The 21,776-nt window shown below is 40.7% G+C and overlaps 1 long non-coding RNA gene across 1 annotated transcript in view; it reads left to right on the top strand.

The window, feature by feature from the left end:
• Positions 1–1,080: 1,080 nt before the first annotated feature.
• Positions 1,081–21,776, top strand: part of LOC147596444 (uncharacterized) — a 41,697-nt gene continuing 21,001 nt past the window's right edge. Inside the window, exon 1 of the long non-coding RNA XR_015261506.1 lies at positions 1,081–2,348. This is a non-coding gene — a long non-coding RNA (uncharacterized LOC147596444). The remainder of the gene's footprint in view (positions 2,349–21,776) is intronic.

The following is a 21,776-nucleotide window of genomic DNA, read 5'->3' as shown; positions in this document are numbered from 1 at the left end:
GCCTCAGATGTAATATCATTCACACAGTTTTAAAGGTAACTGTAAGGTTTTTACATTTCAAGGTAAAATACTGTAGCTTTTACACTTTCAGCTGTTTATACTTCACGTTTACTACAGTGCTGGATTATTATAATTATTTATTGTTCCACATGTCAAATAAGATCTTAAACTATAGAAAAGGGAAAGGTTTGTTCAGACATATTCTTCTTAGAGTAACTGTTTGCTAATCAAATAAGATAGTGATTTTGCTTTCCACTAATTGTGTTTAGTGGGTTTGGTCTGGTCTATCTTGTTGCTCTTTAAAGGAAAATCAAAAAGGAAGGGGAAAAAATGTCCCTTTTCCCTCCTTAAGTTGGGAATGTGGGTAGCATTTATTTTCCCAAGTATTGTTTTGACCTTGAGTTTTATTTTACAATATCAAATTGAAGTAGCGGTTCCTTCACAGAAGATTCAGAGAGTGAAATATACTCAGCTTTTAACAAATGCAGGGGAAAACGTAATGCTTCTTGTGGAAAACAGAGAGAATCCACTCCTTTGGCTATTTTGGGAGATGAAGCTGAAAGGGAAAAAGCTGACAAGGCAATAAAAAGTGGCCAAGTGCTATAGAATTTAAGGAGATTATGTTTATTCTGTTTACAGATTCTACAATTTCTTCTATTCCACACTATGTATTTGTAATTGTTCATTGGAAACAATTCCCTGTTCCAAAGTTTACCAGGAGATTTTACAAGTCGGAGCAAAATACTCCAATCTACTTTTCATAAATAAAATTCCAGAAGGAGTGGAGGAGGACCTGTGTGATGTCTTTTAATAACAGCCTCATAATACATACACACCAAAAAAAAAAAAAAAAGTTTGGACCATTAACCTTAATTCTGCCATTTTATGACTCTTAAGTGCTTACGTTAACGACCTTACTGTCCTCTTGCTGTATGTTTTATATGTGACATGAAGAGATTAATAGTAGTAATTAATTATTGGTAGTTTTTCTTCTATATCAATGTGCAAATATCTCATGCATAATCCTTCATTAGCATATCCAGAGTCTCATGGTCTTTTATCACATGTATTCGCAGAATCACAGAATGGCTGACGTAGGAAGGCACCTCTGAAGGTCATCTTGTCCCCACTCAAGCAGGGCCACCCAGACCCAGTTGCCCAGGACTATGTCCAGATGACTTCTGAATATCTCTGAGGATGAAGTCTCCACAACTTCCATGGGAAACCTGTGCCACTGCTTGGTCACTTCACAGTGAAAAAGTTTCCTGATGCCCAGTCAGAGCCTCCTGTGTTTCAGTGTGTGCCTGTTGCCTCTGGTCTTGTCACTGGACACCGCTGAAAAGAGCCTGACTCCATCCTCTTTGCACCTTCCCTACAGGTATTTGTATAGAATGGCAAGATCCATCTCCAGCCTTCTCTTCTCCAGGCTGAGCAGTCCCATCTCTCAGCCTTTCCTCAGGAGAGATATTTCAGTGTCTTAATCATCTCAGTGGCCTTTCTCTGGACCGTCTCCAGTATGTTCATGTCTCTCTTGTATTGGGGAGCCCAGAACTGGACAAAGGACTTCAGGTGTGGCCTCAGTAGTGATGGGTAGAGCAAAAGGATCACCTCCCTCGACCTCTGGCATTCTTCTGATGCAGCCCAGGATACCATCCACTTTCTTTGCCGCAAGACCATGTTGATGGCTGATGCTCAGCTCGTAGCCCACCAGGACCCCTGTGTCCTTTGCTGCAGAGCTGCTTTCCAGCTGAGTGGCCCCCGGCATACACTGGTGTCTGGACTTATTGTTCCCAGGTGCAGGATTTTGCACTTGTTGAGCTGCATGATGTTCCTGTCAGCCTATTTCTCCTGGTTGAGGTTCCCTCTGGATAATAGGACAACCCTCTGGCATATCAGCCACTCTTCCCAGTAAAAGCCACTCCTCCCAGTTTGGTATCATCAGCAAATTGAGGGTGCGCTCTGCGTCACAATCCGGATCATTACAAAGATGTTAACTCCATACATGTCACTTGAGAGTAGGCAAGCACTAAATTAGTGAGTTATTATCTGTCCTTATAAGAAGTCAGGTATAAGAATGCAATCTCACAAATCCAGTAATAAGTGACTGGTTTGATATTTGACTTTGAAGTTAAAGCAAGATGTTTGTATCACACAGAATTCTATAATGTTAGCTTACTAATGTGGTCTTCCTTCAAAGTCGAGTGCGTCTCTAAATGATGGAGAATGAATGCATGACTTTCCTTCTCCAAACCTACGTGCAAGAGAGACTTCAGCAAGTTCTCCATCCATATCAAAGCTATGAGCTGTAACACTTGAAACCCACAAGGTTGGAGGTTCAGCTAAAGAAGGTAAACTCTCTCCCGTTGCTGTTTCCATTGATCCTGTTTCTACTTAAATAAATGGGAAGAGTCATCTCTCTTCATAAGAGCCTGGTACTTCCCCTTCAAAGTCAGAACTTTCTCACTTTAATGGCTAATGCCAGACAAAGACGGGAAGATATGATTTTTTTGTTGCAGGAGAACTAAGATTAGGGTTAAGTTCAGGATTAGGGGGATTTGTGTAGGAATGAGAAAGACACATCCCCAGTTGTGTCAAATTCCTAGTTGGTGCAACAACTGCTGAGGGTTAACAAAGACACAAAATGGTGGACAACCAAACTGGTTACCAGTGTAACTTAGGTTGAATACAGCGGTTCATGTCTATTGGCAGTGTGCATCTCACTTCCATTCTCATCCTTGGGCAGCTCTGTCTTTTGTCCATCGATGCTCTGGAAGTCCCATTGCTGAAAGAAAATACTGAAAACCAGATTCTACCTGCAGAACATGAGTGTCGGGTTTATTCTCCCACTCCTGTGGTGGCACTTTTGAGGAGTGTGTAAAGTTCTTTATGCATTTTTAAAGCAATAATAGGTGATTTCAGTAGAGCCCTGACTGCGAATATAGTGAAGTGTCATGTGACAGTTGATATCCTTTCCCCTCGTACAGAAATAACCACTTCCTTTTGAAAAGTAATTCAGAATATCTGAGTCATTAAGGGTCTGTCTCAGAATGTGATTTCCATCACGTTGCTGTTTTTGTGGTTTGCTTACCATGTGAGTTGTCTACGCCGGCCTTTTTTTCTGTTTGACATTCATGCCCTTGCTTATCTAGGGGAAAAAAAAAAAGAAATTTTGAAGCAAAATGTTATATTTTATGGATTTCTGTAAATTTTTGTTCTCTTCCCCCTCCCCCCCTCTCCAGTATTGTTATCGGTCTTACTGGAGTTGTGTCAGTGATGGAACAGGCACTTTCTGCCGAACGGTTTGACAGGGGAGGCTGTTTCCTATAGCAATAGTAAAAGTAACCCTCTATAAGCCAAGAAACCTGTTGAGGAGATCAGGTAGGGTAATTGCAGGTTAAATAGGTTTAACTAGCACTGCTAGTTAAGCTTCTGTACTGCTAATACTGCTACTAGTAATAATAATAATAATAAAAGAAACTGAAAATGACAGGAGTGATAGTAGTATTGAACAAGTTCTCATTTCCTCCAGCGTCCCTTCTCTTGATGCATTTTCAGTCTCTTATCTGTCTTTTTATATCAAAGGCCCAATGCAATTAAATAAAATAGTGCGGTGTTTGAATCCTTTCTCTCCCACCCAGTCTTCCATTTAGATATATAATTTCCTCTTCTATTGAAGTGTTTAACGCTTACTTACCTGCCTCCATTGCTTAACGTCTGATCCTTATGTTCTCTTCTACTTAAACATTTGCCCATCTTCCAGTCAAGAGGTGTTAAAGTTGCTTCCTTTCCCTTTGTCATTTCAGAGTTCATGTAATTATAATTATATTGCCATAGGTTCTGTGCAAGATGACATTGCAAGAGGAGATTTTTTAAAGCATAGAAAAGGCAGGAAGTTATAGTGTTATTTTAAATGTTGTAGCCTACAGGTGTGAGAAGTATGAGTAGAGACTCGGCTGTCGTTAGGGTATAGATCCCATGAGCATGCACTCCGCTGGCAGATTTGAGTATTCTAAGCCTAGAAAATTGAGTCAGGATCTAGAAGGTGGACTGTTACAGTATTTTAGATGTGAAAATATTTTTTTTTCAGATTTCTGGGGTTTTCAAGTTCCTAGTTATTACTTAGAAATAGTTGCACTGTAATCTTGTAAACTTTTTTCTTACCTATAAAGAAGCTTTTTCTGGCGGACGGAAATCAATTCTACCTGACTCATTTATGAACACTGCAGCGTGTTTCCTTCTTCATTTATACTTTTACTTGCAAGCCTCAGATGTAGAAACAGTAGACCAAAAGAAGATGTGAAAGCACAGACAAAGCCCTGATACAGCAGCTGCACAATGAAAACTTATTTGAATCTCTAAGCATGGCGTTTAGAGAGAAGGAAAAAAATTGCTTGCATAGAATTTGATTGTACTGGGTGAAATTAGTCTCTCTAGTAACTCCCTGAAATAAATAAGAGTTTTTTGGAGGTTTTTTTTTTAGGCAAAGGAACATGATTTTATATCAATGTAAGTTAAGACATCCATATTTAGCCTTCCCTACAAAGCCAGTTTATTAATGGGGCCAAATATACCACATAAACAAAAAAAAATAATTATTATGTAGACTTTTTTTTTCTTTAAGTTTGTTTAATTGTTCTATGTCTTGCCACTGTCAAGTCAAGATTTGTAACAGTAACATGCACTTGGTTCTATTTAATTTTTTTTAATATCCATTGATCTGTGATTTTTTTTGTCACAACTGAGGAGTTAAAGCTTAAAGCTTGACGAACTGTATCTCAGTTTAATTAGCATTTCTGAAACTGAGAAAAGATAAAGGAAACCCAAAGAAAATAAAGTTCTTCCTGTCACTTGTGCCGAAACAGAGTCATTGTTTATTCTTTTCCTTTGTGGTAAATAATCTAGAAGTTCTGGTCTTTTTTATTTAGTTGTTCAAGGGCTTTATGTACCATCACATAACTTAACACGACCCCCCTTTTTTTTCCTGTGCACTTGAGTGATGGTATCTCTCTCTTTGTCCCAGATGAAGGGAAGTTGTGTTGCTTTTATTGAAACCCTGGTGAGCTGGGCAACCACCTGAGATTTCATCAGACGCCTTCAACTCTTTACCAACTACTTTCAACACATTTGGAGCTTTAGTTCAGATTTGACATACGGAACAAAAATATTTTGCTAACTCAAACCTTCAGGCTTTTATAATGCATGACATCAGTAATCATTAGCATCTCCTGGTTCATGTGTTTTGAGTCCATAGTTGAAAACAGTGAAGCAATTAGATATGTCCCCAGGCTACATGAAAAAGGTACAATAACAGGCGCTTTCACTATTCACCTTTTTACAGCATTTTGCATCATTAGTGTATTCAGATAGAGCAGTGCTTTGGAAAGGCTCATTCAGATTAAAAGGCTGGCAGAGCAGGTTATTATTTAAAAAATAACATAGAACCTAGTTCTTATCAATATTACTTGTCTGTTTCATTTTTAGGTTTTCAAAAACTGCTCAGACTATGGACAGGAAAAAAACTAAGTGCACCCACATGAAAAAAAAAAAATTGTGCTTTCTTATCTAAACCTAACAATCAAGGTAATAAATTAACCCTGTTACAGACCATTAGATAACCGGCTCAATAATACCCAGCATTTAATTGCTGTGTAAGGGTCAAGGTAGATCTGAGAGAAATGGGTGCTCATCACTAAGAATATTGGGTGGAAGAGGATAAAAGCTGGGACAGTCATGTACTTAAAGATACTGTTTTATTTGAAGACATTCCACTAATGAAAGGACCAGGAAGATTTTTTTTTGTCTGGAATATTGGAGCTGCTGCATCATGTGTGTGTTTGCTTGCTTTGTCACAGCTCTTATAGGATCTGCAATGCATTGTACCTAAAGGTGTCCTTCTGCATTGTCTTCCTTCCCCTCGTGCTGTCTTTTATGTAGAAACCAGTGTAGGAGTACAATACAGCACTGTTACTTGAGGTCAAATGAAGCCATGTCTCAAAAGAAGAAAAAAAAAAAAAAAAAAAAGTAAGTAACTCTCTAGATGGGAAGGAGACCTGCATGTGTTCTTGCTTCTCTGCTTTGTGGTCTTCATTCAGTCACTTCATCTGCTGGGACTCTTCAAGGCTATGATCCTCCTTCCACCTCGCGATTATTTGGGATTAATTTCTTCTGAGTGGGGCTGCCCCTCTTGCTGTCCTTGTGCAATATCTCACACAATGCAGATCAACCTCGGTTCTGTTACAATGCAAGATGAAAATAGTGCCGCTTTCTCCGTCATTTGAACGTGATTCGTCCTTGTGGAGAGTTGTTTGCTATGCAAGCGTCCTTCATTGTTTGGCATGGATGTGGCAACCGCAATCAAACTCTGTTTATCATTGTTGATTCTTTTCTACTTTCTAACAGTCTTCTCTTATCTCTCATACAATTACATTAGTATTTGTAGTCTCACATTTTCTAGGTATATATGACGATAATATTTGTTCTTTGCTTCGGAGAGCAGACTTCCATACAAAAACAGAAAAAGTAAGCTGTGTGTGAAGGATGGGTATTCTGATGTAACGTATGGGATGAACAAAACCAAGACACTGACCACAGCTGGTTTACGAGAATGTTACCCTGGCCACTGTGAAGCAAATAATTCTGCGTATTTGCTTACAAGTTTAATGATGTACTTTTAAGTCTTTTAGCATACACTGTACACTTAGGCTTCAGTGACCTAAAATATGCAAATAGAAAGAGCTCCGTAAAGGACATCAGAGAAACATCAACCATGAGAGCTTTGCTGCATAAAAATGAAGTATACTAAGGACACAGTTTTTTCTATTATCGGTGAAATGAATTGCTTTGAACAAATGCAGATAGACCAGAGTAATAACAAAGTCATGAATTAAGTAGTGGCTGAAAAGTGAAAGTCATGCAGCACTGCTGCACGTGTCACCTTTGCACTGAAGTTTATTCACTTGGGAACTAAAAGAGGATTATCTCAGTTTGGAAGAGAAGAAATAATGAATTATCTAGAAAAGTTACTTCATTCTCATAATATAGGGAAGCAACATGGTGCCCCTATTGCTTCAATCTTCGCATATTTTTTTCCCAAAAGGTTTTGATAGTATTTTCTTGCATTGGTCTAATACCACCTGCTTTACTAAAAAAATACTTTTTCTTAATTTAAAAGTAATAGGTGGACTCTTTCCTACTAAATTTTGGTGCATATCAACAGATTGTGGTGAAAGTCTCATTTCAATATGTTAAGTTGATTACAGTCCTGTAATTAGCCCCGTAACTTTTCTTTGAAGTCTCTTCTTTTTTTTCATACCACAGGCTATACCAGCACCACCACCACCAACTAAAATGTTAACATAATCTTCTTAGTTTATATTCTCTTGTTTAAACACTCAGGATGTTTCTAATTTTCTAGCAACATCCTGGAAAGCCCTCTTTGGATTATTTATCCGTTGTGACCAGTAGGTCTGGCTGGCGAAGGCTGGGGACCGGCGACTCCCCACCACCGCTGCTGCTCCGCGGCCCGCAGCAGTAAAATCTGGCTCTCGGGTCAGGAGGGTGACACAGCCGGCAGCCTTATTTGCCACCCACGCAGATCCGTGGTAACAGCCCAGCACTCTGTGGCGAGTACAGGAAGATGTGTTCGGCTCTTGCTGAAAGTCAGGGCAAGCGTTCCTGTGTCGTGAGAGGGTTGGCGTGGGCTGCTCCTGTCTCAGAAGGAAGAAAAAGTTGTGTGACACGTGGAAACGGGCACACAGCCATCCTGGAGACTATTAGAGGAGACGGAATTCGTGGTAAAGGAACAAAATCCAGTCAGATGGACAAAGAAATGCTTCTAAAACTTGAGAATGGGTTTAATTTAGGTGATACGGTATAAGTTTTTAGTAAAGAGGTCCTAGCTATTTCTTAATGACTTTAAAAAATACCCAGTTTTTCCTCAGATTGTGATACATTTTAATGATAATGTTTTGGGCCTATACTTAATATGAGACATTAGGACTGACATGTCATTTGCACCAGCTTTACAAAAATATCATAAGAGAGTTTGTAGTTATTTTTGACACATGCAGGCTCACCATAGTGGTAGAAATCAGATTTTCAGCTGATACGGCTACATGTTAGAATGATGTAATGACAAATGTGTTTTATCTCGTTCCCTGAAGATCATATGGAAGTGATGTTCAAAATAAAATCTGTTGTTTGATCTAATATGAACATTATTTCTTTTCTTCCAGAGGCACTGAACTGCGTATTAACATGATGCTTTGATGACAGGGAAAGAGAGAAAGCGCTTTTTTTTTAGTTTTTAACAAAGTATGGATTTGGATATTAGAGCTGCAACAAATTGCAGAGCACTAAGCAATACACATGTAAGTGAAACTTGGCCAGCAAAGTGGTTAATCTGCGTAGGAAGTGGCATCAGTATTACGCTCATCTTCCCATGGAGGATCTGCGTATCAGATTTTGTTTCAAGGTACACATTTCCTGCAATAATCCAAGCTGAACAGCAGAATTTAAACCTTCTGATTTTGACACAACTTGGAAATAATGTTTCTCCAGGCAGTATAGGTCATCTCCATACATCAGCTGAAGCCTTCCTGAATCTGATGCAGATCTTCCTGAAATTACTGAAAAGCCGTTCATTGACGTCAGTAGGTTTTGGATCTTGCCTTCCAATGTTATCAAGAGAGAACTTACCACCTAGATAGATTTATTGCCAGGGTCAACTACTAGCACTCTCTATACCAGATTGGTGAAAGCTTCATTTCGTAAGACCACTTGCCTTTGAGACTCTGTGTTTTGGGGACTGTGAGTTTGCTTGAACGTTAGAGTGTCACATTCCGGTGACATATTCCGGTGGGTGAGGATGAATCAGCTCACGTGTCTGTGTTAGTCACCAAGGAGGTGTCTGGGTGCAGTACAGTCAGCTCTTTGCCTTTAGAAAAGAAAACAGCAGTAAATGTAGAGCAGGTCACCTTTTCCCCATTTGTTTCTGTAAAGATAGCAGAAACAAATTATATTTTAAAGAGAAACAAAGACAAGAAGCAGAAGATAAGATCCCTGTAGGAATGCAGTCAATTTTCTTCAGATTTGTTTCATCTTCTTCTAAAATTAAAGTGTTTCTCTTTGCTCCAAGAACGACGTGCAGCCTTAGGTAACTTTTAGTTAGTTTCCATCTCTCATCTTCAATATCTTCTACAATGTAGAGTTGTAATCTGCTCTTTTTACTTATTTTTATTTTATGCTTAGTGGGAGTCTGACTTTGGTTCCTTGCACATTTTTAACATATATACACATTGCCTTTAGCTCGTTCACCCTTTTGTTCCTCCAGCCTGAGTGAACCAGATACGAGCCTAGTATATGCGTTATTTGTAGCTCTTCTGATTCATAATTACCTGCCAATTCTGTAAACTTTGCATTATACTTGTTTTCTGTAGAAGTACCAGGAATATTTTCTAGACTGGCTTTATTAGAAGAACAGTAATTAAAAAAAAAACCAAACCACCAAAAGTATTTCTCCTCTGTGATGCTATTCTTTTTGTAAAATTGGTTTATCAATCATTTACCACCAACTTGTCAGCCAAAGCCTGAATTTTGTAAGAGATTTATCTGGGTAAGGACGGTGTGGTAGTTGGTTTAGCTCCCAACCTGTGTTTTTGTGGTAGCTGATCAGCTGTTTCTGTGGCAGAGTTTGCCCGCTGGGTTTATTACAGCAGTGTTTCTGGAGTTAGCTGGAAGTCGCAGCTCTCATTGCTCCTCACATTTCTGTTGTTTGGGTTCTGTCTTCAAAACAATGTATGAAGGCTTGAGTTGGAATGTAATGGATGTTCGTGTGGCAGTATATTCTTTAGTTCCTGTCAGCTGTGCAGCAGGTCTTCATTTTTCCACCTTGTTGGATGAAGCAATAAAAAGAAGAGACAGAGAGTAGAAGCAAGACCCTGACGTTGATTTACGATACCATTGGTTTTCAGGGGCTGGCAACGAGTAACATCTTGGTGTTTAAATTCTCTGCCTGAGTGCGGCTATGCCAAAACAAGTCACAGATTTATTATATCATTTTTTTTTTCTTTCAAAGGCAAGTACCTGTGGAATTATCTGCTGTAATCTGCTAGGAAAACAGTTCCACAAGCTTATCAGATGGTGGCTGACCTTTTGGGCGTTTTCTTCACTGTTGAGATTAAGTGTTATTTAACAGTTATTGAGCTGAGGTGTTCTTTCTTTCACTCTTTGCTTTCCACGGCATTTCAGCTGTCGTTTTCTCTCAGGCTTTGGCTTCAACTGTTTATTTATTAACCTCAGGTGATACCTGGCTCTGATAGTGGTTTCTCTGATATGACACCTGTCCTGTAGGGATGCCACTGAGAACATTCCTGAGGTTATCAAACAGCCACCAGCTACAAATGAATTATTGTGGCTAACATGGTTTTATGCTTCTGAATAGGAAATCTACAACATTGGCTGATGGGCATTATCCCCCACTTCTTAACACTTTTCAGTGTAAAACAGCTCTGTCTTTTTTTAGCTTCCTTCCTTTCCATTTATATTTCTTCCTTGTAGTGTAGTGATGAGGATATAAAGAAAAACACATCAGTGAAAGAATGAATTGATAGATCCAAATATTTGTTAACCTTCTGTCTTCTCCTCTACAAAATGTTTGCTTCAAGGGATTCAGTAGGACTAATTGATGGTTGGGATCAGTCATTACTCTTTTCAGAGATGCAGACGTCTTAAAAAGCATTCTTTCTTCCCCAAGTAAAATCTATTGACCTTTGTTTTGCAGCAGCTTTTCCAGTAACCACAGATAGAATTTTGTTGTGAAGGTGGAAAAGAAATTAATTATCAAAACCAACATAAACCTTTATCTAAGCAAAATATCAGTGTCATCTATTTCATTGTAGCCGTTACGTTGCCGCTGCTTAGTTGGCAAGTACCCAGAGGCACTCGTTAGAGGAATCTGCTGTTATAACGTGTAGTGATTCGAAACCTTCAGTTGGAATAGCCCATCCCACCCACACTTTTCAATGCCTCCTGCTCAGAACTGAACGCAAAATATCTGTTGTAGTACTCAAGGCCTGCTGTCTGTTCTTATGGTATCATCAGAAATTAAATTTGTCGTTACTTCTAATGAAAATAGTTCATGTCAAGTGTTAAAACTACTTGTGTGTTAAACCAGTGTGGTGGGCTAGCAGCTAAGCACCACACAGCCGCTTGCTCACTGCACCTCACATGGCATGAGTGACAGAATAAGAAGAGCAAAAGCAAGAGAACTCATGAGTTGAAATTGTTTAATGAGCAAAGGAAATAAGATGAAAAACGCCTGGCAAAACAGGTGGTGCAAAGGCAATCACTCGTCACCTCCCACAAGTGGACTGATGCCCAGACAGTGTCCAAGCACTGGCTCCCTCCCCCAAACTCCCTTTTGCTCAGTTTTTAACTCGTCATGACGACATATAGCAGGGGATACCCCTTTGGCCAGTTTGGGTCAGCTGTCCTGGCTGTGTCCCCTCCCAGCCTGCTTGCTGTGGGGGCAGAGTGGGAAACAGAGAAAGCCTGGGTGGTCTGCAAGCACTGCTCAAAATGCGGTTGTCGCCTTTGTTTTAGCCACAAATCCAAAACACAGCACCTTACGGGCTGCTGTGGAGGTAACGATCTCCACCCCAGCCAGACCTAGTCCAATGAGTAACAACTGAAAAATTACTTTTGACGAGGGGAGAAGAGAAAAGCCTATGTAGAGCCATGCAATGCTTTTTTTTTTTTTAGCAATATGCAATTTAAAAATGTAATCTTTTTTTTTTTTTTTTAATAACCAAAACATTTCAATCAAGTGAGTGCCAGTTTGTGTTGGGCGGCTGCCAGCAATATTTCTTTGTGGAAGATGTTCTATACTTCTTCAAGTATGAAGTAATTTTCTTAATATTGTTTGAGAGGGAATAAATTGCAAAGCAAGTTCATTGTTTTTGCAAGAGGCTACTTGCAGAATTAGTTGTCTTAGGTTCAAGGTGAGCTAGAAGCAATGTATTCTTTTAAAGAGAATGGCTATAAACAAAAATGCATCCCCAGCACTATACAAAGAGCATAGAGGGGAAAAGTTTAGGTTAAGGTCTAATTTATTCAATGTAACATTAAATCATAGCCGTGTGATGTAATAAAATTTAAATTTTGTGCAAGGTCAGCACATCACTGAAGTCAGAGTTGGAGGAAGTTGTAACAAAAATATCCTGATTGCTGACCTAGGGACAATTTATAACTTAAAATCTTAAGCTTTTGTTAAAACCCATGTGATTCAGTTGTGCTAATGCTATGCATACACTTAAGTTTATTCCAGCTAGTAATTGTAGACATGGATGGCAGTAGGAAGTTCAAATACAGAGCTCAAGTTTATTGAAGAGATTATAACAGGTTTACTTCTGTCTGGGAGCTATGTACAAGACTGGTTTGGAAAGAAAGCATCGGTCTTTGGTCAGCGGCCACGTAACTAACACAGCTAGGATGCCAAGGAGGAGCGCTGTCGGAAGCGGGTGTGAACGATTACACCCCAAGGAACATGTGGTACTGTGGCTACTCAGTGGAAGGTAAGCACATTGGAGTGCTGAACGTAAGAGATTTGAAGAATTGTATTCAAGGCGATAGGAAATAAAGAAAAAAAGTAGGTCTAAGATCTGAAATCTGAAAGATTATTACAGCATTGTATATCAATGTTTGTTACCCCGATAAGAGCATAGCTCTTTGCTCTGATAGTAAATTGCAAATGAAACAGGATTTTCAAGTTATATACATTCACATATATATGTAAATATTCATAACCTCACTTTTTGCTGTTACAACAAATTGCAATCATTGAGAAAGAGAGATTTTTTTTTTTTTTTTAATATGTGAGCAGAAAGAGCTTATCTTTTCCCAATTTACAAAGCTATCTTTGAGAGGGATGAAGAATTGAAATCTGAATTCAGTATAGAAAATTCTGAGTCTTTTTGGAATAATTTGAATTCAAATTCCCTCACAGCATAAAAAAAGAAAAAAAAAAAGAGTTCATTCTGTTCAGATCTTTATATAAGTTATGTGCACACAGCAATGTGCATGTAAGCATGGAATCCACCCATGTGATAAGAGCTGGATTAACAAAATAATCTGCAAGGAATGAACAAATATCTGCTTAGCTTTTTTTTTTTTTTTTAAGGGGATGTGAATGTTTTGTCTTCTGCACACAGCTTTGAAATGCATTCCTTCATTTTCCTTTGTGCTTTTCTGAAGCCTCTACCACTTGGTAGGTAAGATGTGCCTACGTTGTTAAAAGTGACTGCTTGAGAAATTTGCACTGAAGATTTGCAGCCTATGGACATCCATACCCTGAACAGAATCCCTAGAGCCATGTGGTAACTGTTCCAGAAATGTATTTTGAGGAGAAAAGCGAAAACTTCAAAGTTATATATACAGCTTGTCTCAGTAATTTTACAGGCAACCGTGCCTCTATGCCAACGCACGGAGCATGGGGAACAAACATGAGGAGTTAGAGATGTGTGCACGCTGGCAGGGCTATGACATTACTGGCATCACGGAGACGTGGTGGGATGACACATACGACTGGAGCGTCAACATGGAAGGCTATAGGCTTTTTAGAAAAGACAGGAAGGGGAGACGAGGAGAGGGTGTTGCCATCTATGTCAACAACCTGCTGGAGTGGGTGGTGCTCTGTCTGGCGATGGAGGAGGAGCTGACCGAGACCTTATCGGTCAGGATTAAAGAGAGGACAGCAACAGGCGACATTATAGTGGGGATCTGCTACAGGCCACCTGACCAGGAAGACTGAGAGGATGAGGCCCTCTGTAGATAAATGGAGCAGCTTCATAGTCACAAGCCCTGGTCCTCATTGGGGACTTCACCCACCACGATATCTGTTGGAAGGACAACACAGCAGGGCACAGGTTCCTGGGATGCATGGATGATAACTCCCTCCTACAAGTGGCAGAGGAGCCAACGAGGAGGGGTCCTACACTGGACCTTGTTCTCACCAACAAGGAGGAGCTGCTGGGGAATGTGGAGCTCAAGGGCAGCCTTGGCTGCAGTGATCATGAAATGGTGGAAGACAAGATCCTTAGGGCAGCAAGGAGGGTGCACAGCAAGATCTATACCCTGGACTTCAGGAGAGCAGACTTTGGCCTCTTCAGGGATCTGCTAGGCGAAATACCATGGGATAAATCCCTGGAGAGAAGAGAGGCCCAAGAAAGCTGGTTAATATTCAAGAATCACCTCCTCCAAGCTCAGGAGTGATGTATCCCAACAAAGAGAAAGTCAGGCAAAAAAGCCAGGAGGCCTGCATGGATGAATAAGAAGTTCCTGGACCAAGTGAAAAACAAAAAGGAAGCCTACAGAGGGTGGAAGCAAGGACAGGTATCCGGGAGAAATACAGAGAGATTGTCTGGGCAGCCAGCCATCAGGTGAGGAACGCTAAAGCCTTGATAGAATTAAATCTGGCCAGGGACAACAAAGGCAACAGAAAAGCTTCTTTAAGTACATCAGGAATAAAAGGAAGATCGGGGAGAATGTGGGCCCTCTCTGGAAGGAAACTGGAGACCTGGTTACCCAGGACATGGGGAAGGCTGAGGTACTCAATGGCTTTTTGGCCTCAGTCTTCACCGGTGGGGGCTGAAGCTACATCACCCAGGTCACAGAAGGCAAAGGCAGTGACTGGGAGAATTAAGAACTGCCCACTGTAGGAGAAGAGCAGGTCTGAGACCATCTAAGGAACGTGAATGTGCACAAGACCTGATGAGATGGATCTGTGGGTCCTGAGGGAACTGGTGGATGAAGTTGCCAAGCCACTGTCCATTGTATTTGAGAAGTCGTGGCAGCCTGGTGAAGTTCCCAACAACTGGAAAAGGGGAAACATAACCCCCATTTTTAAAATGGGGAACAAGGAAGACCTGGAGAACTACAGGCCAGTCAGCCTCACCTCTGTGCCTGGCAAGGTCATGGAGCAGATTCTCCTGGAAACCATGCTAAGGGACATGGAAAATAAGGAGTTGATTGGTGACAGCCACTAATGGCAAATCGTGCCTGACCAATTTGATGGCCTTCTATGATGGGGTTACAGCATTGGTGGACAAGGGATGAGCATCTGACATCATCTGCCTGAACTTGTGCAAGGCGTTTGATGCTGTCCCACACAACATCCTTGTCTCTAAACTGGAGAGACATGGGTTTGATGGACGGACCACTTGGTGGATAAGGAATTGGCTGGATGGCCACACTCCAAGAGTGGTGGTCAACGGCTCAGTGTTCAAGTGGAGACCGGTCACGAGTGGTGTTCCTCAGGGGTTGATACTGGGCCCGGCCCTGTTCAACATCTTTGTCGGCGACATGGACAGTGGGATAGAGTGCACCCTCAGCAAGTTCGCTGATGAGACCAAGCTGTGTGGTGCGGTCGACTCACTGGAAGGGAGGGATGCCATCCAGAGGGACCTGGACAGGCTGGAGAGGTGGGCCCGTGCCAACCTCATGAAATTCAACCAGGTGAAGTGCAAGGTCCTGCACATGGATCGGGGCAGTCCCAGGCACAAATACAGGCTGGGCGGGGAATGGATTGAAAGGAGCCTTGAGGAGAAGGACTTGGGAGTGCTGGGGGATGAGAAGCTCAACGTGAGCTGGCAAAGTGCTCTTGCAGCACAGAAGGGCACTGCATTCTGGGCTGCATCAAGAGAAATATGGCCAGCAGGTCAAGGAACGTGATTCTGCCCCTCTACTCTGCCCTGGTGAGACCCCACCTACAGTACTGCATCCAGCTCTGGAGCCCCCAACATCAGAAGGACGTAGACCTGTTGGAGAAGGTCCAGAGGAGGCCATGAGGATGACAAGAGGGCTGGAGAACCTCTCCTATGAGGACAGGCTGAGAGAGTTGGGGCTGTTCAGCCTGGAGAAGAGGAGGCTCTGGGGAGATCTCATAGGGTCTTCAGTACCTCAAGGGGGCTTATAAGAAAGATGGGGAAAAACAGTTTATTAGGGCCTGTTGTGATAGGACAAGGCGTAATGGTTTTAAAATAGAGGGAGGTATCAGATTAGATATAAGGAAGGGTGGTGGAACACTGGCAGAGGTTGCCCAGAGAGGTGTTTGATGCCCCATCCCTGCAAACGTTCAAGGCCAGGCTGGATGAGGCTCTGAGCAACCTGATCTGGTTGGAGATATCCCTGCGCCTTGCAGGAGGGTTGGACTGGATGGGCTTTGAAGGTCCCTTCCAACCCAAACGACTCTATGATTCTATGAAAGATCGCAGTTTACTTCACATTGATTTTCAAAGATTTATATCTCAGTTGATAAGAGCATCTATGATGACAGCCATCTGATTGTCCAGGTTTGCATCCAGGTTTTGTATTTGTGTTGCTAGCAGAACTGTGGCTCATCTGCCCAGGCAACATGTGATAAGCTTGCCTTTACTGGGCTTCTTGGTGCATAAACTGTGGTGTATCAAAGGGCTGGAGAACGTGTCCTACGAGGAGACACCGAAGAGCCTCCTTCACTGACGCCTTTCAAGATGCAGTTGGGCAAGGTGTTAGATAATCTCATGTAAGCATCCTTTCCTATGAAAGATTGGACTAGGTGGAATAAATTCCTTCAAGACAAACATTGTGTTTTGAGCTTTGCCTGAAAAGGAATACTATTTGAACGGGTCTTCATCTGTGGTCCTCAATTACACTTCTAGAATGAAGAGGAAATTCAGTAATATGCAAAGAAAAAAAAATATTAAAGACATTCATGCTTAGTATTCTACATTCTACTGTTTTGTTTGGGTGTGATACAAATACTTACAAATGGCTTTTCGGGGAAATAATAATTGTAAATCTGTCTCGTGCAGATAAGACAAAGATTTATGGATTTACTCCTATTTGGGGGATCTTCTATTAAAATATTATCTTTCTGCTGATATTTGTATAAGTCTTAGGTTGAAACTAAATTGTCATTGCACATCATAAAACCAAAATCATACTGGAGAGAAAGAAATAATCCACAATTAACAATACCAACTGTGGGGCGTCTTACATATGCATCACCAACAACTGACGATGTCGTTCTGCAGTACACCATGTCAAGAAGTCTCGATCCGGAGTCATCTCCAGTGTCTAATTGTTCTACACTCAGCTCTTGTTTTTATCTTCTCTGCTAAATGAGTTCCTGCATGGCAGCCAAAGGAAGTGGTGAACCACCCCCACGGAAGACTTTACATTTGGTTTTACGAATACTTTCATACAAGCTTGCTGTTGCTCGAGCAGCTACTGCTGATATTTTACTGCTTTTTCAAGTGGAAAAAAAAAAATCTTCACAGTGGCAAAAGATTATCAGCCTTGCAAGTATCCATATTATGCATTAGGTTTGATAGAATTTTGGTTAAAAAAGAAGAAATAGAAGCAATAGTTTGGTATGATCCAAGTGATATTGCTATACAAAACCAGTAAAAAATCCTCTTTGTTTCCTGTTGAAGTGTATTTCTAGGTGAAAGGTTCTATGTAACTGCTCTGTGGAAGTGTGCATTGTATTGTGTCATGACCTTTCCTGGTGTCTAATCTCCAAGGGCTTTCATTACTTGAACATTTAATTTAACTTGAGAGGGCAACCAACTCTCACACCTTGGTTATTCTCAGAAGAATTCTTTGCAAAAATAATACCATCATGCACCAGCACGAGATACTTGTGGTCTTAGTTCAGAACTTGTTGCTTGACAAGTGAACTGCATTAGTAATTTTTTTTATTTCTCACTAATGCTCTTTCAGTCCTCAGCACAGTTTTCTGCTTCAGGTTGATGGAAAATATTCATAAACTTGGATCAAATTTGCTGAATAGCTTTGGTCACAGCGCACATTTCCTTTGTTCCCTCAAACCTCAAGCCGCAAAATGACTCAAAACCAGTCACAAGTTGAATGAGCAACTCTGAGACTCTGAAATGTATTGAAATCAATGAGTCTCACTTGTGTAGGTTAGAAGTACTGTTTCCTGTGTGATGCGGTGGTTCGTTTTTTGAAGCCCTGCTCACAATCCCCCACTTACTGTGAACAATGCCTCTGACCTAGGATCCCCCCAAAACAGACACATGCTTTTTAAGAGCTAATAAATATGTTCAGACAAACTGGAAAGATTCCAATCTAGAATTTAAGAAATGTGTTTCTTCAGTATATGTGTAAATGTTTAAAGCCAATTTCTCTCTATTATTGGACTCTAGAGCCTTGTCATATACCTTGCTTAGCTACTCATGCTGCTACCATTAGTCATATGATAGGGAATGTGTGAATCTGTCTCAGTTGAAGCCTAAAGTCTTGAAGATGTGATAAGTAAGTAAAAAAACTGTGGTAGCTATTTTGCAGCTAATGATTTGATGCCTGTTTATAAGATACTGATGCCTGTGCTGTGTGATCCCTGACAGCACACATTCTAAACACTCCCTAAAGCGTCTTCTGACACAAAAGCTGTTCCAAGCTCACTGGCATCTGGGGACCCCAAAACCAACCATAGCCTTAAAGTTCACCTGGTTACTTTTGCCACCCCTACATGGTCTACTGACCTACCAAAACTTGCTACCTTGAACCTGAAGCTTGGTTGTCACTTTTAAGCTAGTGATGCCTGCAAGTTCTCCCACAACACTTGCCAGTTCCCCAGGGGCACTGCCTGTCCTAATCTTAGCCTGTCCATCCTATCTAGACACAATATTAACTCTAATCGATTGGGAAGTCAACTCAAGCCTTGGCAACTTAGCTTTAATTCTGGTTATTAAACCCTAATGTAGTTTTTCCAATTTGAATGTGGGTCCATAGAGTAGGTAGAACTGCCTTTGTCTAGTGAAAACATCAAGTAGGTGTACTTTTTTTTATTATTTATTTATGTCTATGATTACTCTTAAATTGCAGATCTAGACCCAGCCTCAGCCTCTGCTCAAGGACTGTCTCATTTAGCAGAGGCAGTTTCAGATGTTACCACATCCATCTCTCTACTCCTCTGCTGGGTGCTATCACTTTCATAACTGAAGGGACAAAATGAGACGCGTCCTCACTTCTGTTTAGCCCAGTCTATTAACACTTTTTGATATTTTGAAAAAAAAATCAGGCTGTAAAGTGGGATAGCTGTAGTTCAGAAATGCCTTTTGCTTTATTATCACTGTTGAGGGAGCAATAATATCCAATGAGTGAGCAGGACAGTCACCCAAGTGTAAAAATGTTGTAAATGCATCTTAACCCAACAGATCCAGTCTGTCATACTCCAAGAAATAGGCACTAAGGTTAAGATTAGGACTAGGGTTTAGATTAGGACTGGGGTTTGCAAGGTCTGTTTACTAGCCTTACAGATTTTTTTCAGAAGGAGAAATTTGGATGGATGAATGTCAAAACTGACATTTGCAAAATCTGAGTTAAATTTATTCACAGTAGTTTCCAGCAGAGCCCATGAGGCATGTAATTGACAACACTGTGAGTTATAAGGCCTGCTGTACACATCTGCTCTTGTCAAATACAACTTTTTGGAGACAAAAGAATACAATTTTTGCAATCTATATAATTGCCAACATTTGCAAAAAAAAAACCAACCCAAAACAACATGTTCTTGGGACAATTCCGTTAGGATTTCATCTGTCTTCGAGGAGATAAAGGCCATGAAGGATACAGAACAAGTAGGGTAGGGAAGCAGGTTTGTGGACTTAATGCCAAGGATGAGGATGCTAACTGCAGGGATATCATCTAGCAAACTCAGATAAGATGTGATTATGGCAGGTGGTCATTGGGAAGAAAGAAATAGTTATTGCATGTTGTTGGGGAAGATGGAGGAGTTTTCTACTTAATAGTTTGATAGGTAATCTCAACAAGGTCAAAAGAGCAATTCTTGAAATGTGAATTAATAAGTTCTCTTGGAATGTAATCCTGTGATTTACTGGTCTGTACACACCTGGTACCAACTTGTTTTGATGTTATCAGGCAAGATATAAGAAACAGTGGTGCTCTAATTTGAATCAATCAGTTTCCCAGTTTGAATGAATCAGCCCTATTTGCTGCACTTTTGCGCATTTTACAGAGCGGTCTTGAGGTGAACAAAGTGGATTTCTTTCAGTTTAAGCTAAACAAAACATACTACTGGAGATCTTTGCTCTGCTGGTACTAATAATGGTTTTAAACTAAGAGAAGGTAGATTCAGTTTAGATATAAGGAAGAAATTTTTTACCCTGAGGGTGGTGGAACACTGGCCCAGGTTGCCCAGCGAGGTGGTGGATGCCCCATCCCTGGAAGTGTTCCAGGCCAGGTTGGCCGGGGCTCTGAGCAACCTGATCTGGTTGGAGATGTCCCTGCTCCTTGCAGGGGGGCTGGACTGGATGGCCTTTAGAGGTCCCTCCCAACCCAAACTGTTCTATGATTCTATGATTCAGGTTGCTCTCCCCACCAAGTGCGTACAATACGACTGTAAGCTCTTCCATTCCAGCTCTGTTGTCCCATAATCTGCCCCTATGGGGCACTCTCCCCTCTGATATAGATGTAGGCCAGTTTTAGCTTGTCTCAAAACTTGCTTCCTGTCCTAAAATGAAAATCCTTTATGCAAAAATAGAATTATTTTACCTTTTGACTCAAGTTTATTTATTGTAAGGTAATTCAGAAATTAATTTGTTCTAGGTCAAAAGGAGTGAATATTTAGTCAATCTGGCACTGACTATATGTCTTTACATATATTTCAAGTTTTCCTGTTTTGCTGTATAATTGCAAAAGAAGTAGTTTTATAACATTTTCAGCGTATCTGAAGTTCCAGTCAGCTCTTACATGGAAGGTGCAGCTGCCTTAACATTTCAACAGCTGCTCAGAAATAGATGTTTCCTCTTACTGAAGTCTGCTTACTCTTAAGAAAATAAACAGATGTGCCTTCCAGTATTTTTTGCAAACTTTGAGAAAACTTTTAGTTTAAGAGTCAAAGGGCAGGTAAAGCTTTTAAACCCGTTAGGGCCAAAAACGTTTTGATAAGAGGCATTTCGTATATTGGTTGTTGTGGGATTTCAGGGAGAAAAAGGAAGTAGATGCCGTTGTATTGTATGTTAAAATATTTTAATGTAAGAGAAATGCAGGGTGACATCACTTGGAAGTATCTCTATCCATTCATTAAGTTATGGAGTAAAGCCTGCCTTTATATATATATGTGTGTCTATATATATGTGTATAGATAAAATTTCTCATGAGAGAATGTGCAAGTGAGCAAATAAAAACCATGCAGACTGACACATTTAAGACTGCCAAAATATACTGTCAGGAGATAGATGAGACTGAAAACAATATAATTTTAAAATTATATTGTTTTCCCTGCTGTTCCAAAATGTGGTCAATAACTTCTCTCATTTCTGTTAGGCACTAACAGTATCCCTTGATACTTGAACCCACTCAATTTTAGACTTGGTCCAGCCTTGACTGGAATACTTTCCCAGCTCTTGTCCTGTGTGGATTTCTCTGTGCTGCCCATATGTGAAAGAATGAATCTTGTACAAGAAATATCTGCTGGGATTTTGCCACTATTTTGTGATTATTTTTGTTTCTTTGCTCAGATGAAGGGTGTGCCCACAGCTTTTCTTCCCTGCTCATCTCAGTCCAGAACTCTTTTCTCCGGACAACCTTTAACTAAAGCTCTCCTTGGTGGGTGGAACTATCCATGTGGAGCAGCTTGGCTCTGGAAGCATGTTTCTTTGACTCTACCAAAATAGTTCTTCTCCCACAGATACCACATTTTCCACTGATGTAGTTGAGGGCTGTGCTCTGATGTATCCTTGTTGCTTTTA

This window comes from Chlamydotis macqueenii, chromosome Z, assembly GCF_036417535.1.
Source record: "Chlamydotis macqueenii isolate bChlMac1 chromosome Z, bChlMac1.mat, whole genome shotgun sequence".
NCBI classification, from domain to species: domain Eukaryota; kingdom Metazoa; phylum Chordata; class Aves; order Otidiformes; family Otididae; genus Chlamydotis; species Chlamydotis macqueenii.
The sequence above is the reverse complement of the archived record's forward strand: the minus strand, read 5'-3'. Positions and strand labels throughout refer to the sequence as shown.